A 732-nucleotide genomic window follows, 5' to 3' on the forward strand; every position below is an offset into this window, starting at 1 on the left:
AATATATAGAATACATCTATGCCAGTTACCTGGTAAGAGGGAGGAGGAGAGTATCCATAAGGAGGTTTGTGACGGAACGGCCAGAAGAGGCAGCTTAGACCAACACGAACTCAACTGGAACACCAGAAAAAAAAAGGGAATTCATAGTTAACAATCTTTTTTTCTGTGGGAACGAATGAAGTGGACAACCATTTTTATTACCAAAACGTTTTTTGTGTTGTTTTTTCTCACCGTAAGAAACATGTTTGCTGATTTTGCTTGATATGAAAGCATTCTCATTCCTGTGTCTTTATAACTTCGAGAGACGTAGGGGTGGCTCCATTTGACCTTGAGGAGCAACATATAGCCACGCCCACTTTGGGCCCCTTACTAGATCCTGGGCGCATGAATGGAAAAGCTGGAGGGGAAAATATTACGTAGCCCAGTGACGGTTCCCAGGATATTTAACCTATTCTTTTCGTATTCGGGGGGGACTTTTCAAGCATTTTGAAGCAAAGTGTGGTACTTTTATGATGATTAATTCATTACGTATGACAGTTTGAATATCTGGGAGTCTATAGACACATAACATACATAATTCATGTTTGGGTGTATGATGGCATACACACCTATGCAGAAATGTGTATATATGAATGAATATATAGAAAGTATTATGTGTGTATGCACAATACATTCGTATATATTATAGATAGATAGATAGATAGTAGATAGATAGATAGAAAAGATAGATAA

At 37.8% G+C, this 732-nt stretch overlaps 1 pseudogene; it reads right to left on the minus strand.

Moving 5' to 3' along the window:
• The window catches only part of LOC119570513, a 750-nt pseudogene extending 471 nt beyond the window's left edge, over positions 1-279 (minus strand).
• Positions 280-732: the final 453 nt, after the last annotated feature.

Source organism: Penaeus monodon, unplaced genomic scaffold, assembly GCF_015228065.2.
Source record: "Penaeus monodon isolate SGIC_2016 unplaced genomic scaffold, NSTDA_Pmon_1 PmonScaffold_2969, whole genome shotgun sequence".
Classification (NCBI taxonomy): domain Eukaryota; kingdom Metazoa; phylum Arthropoda; class Malacostraca; order Decapoda; family Penaeidae; genus Penaeus; species Penaeus monodon.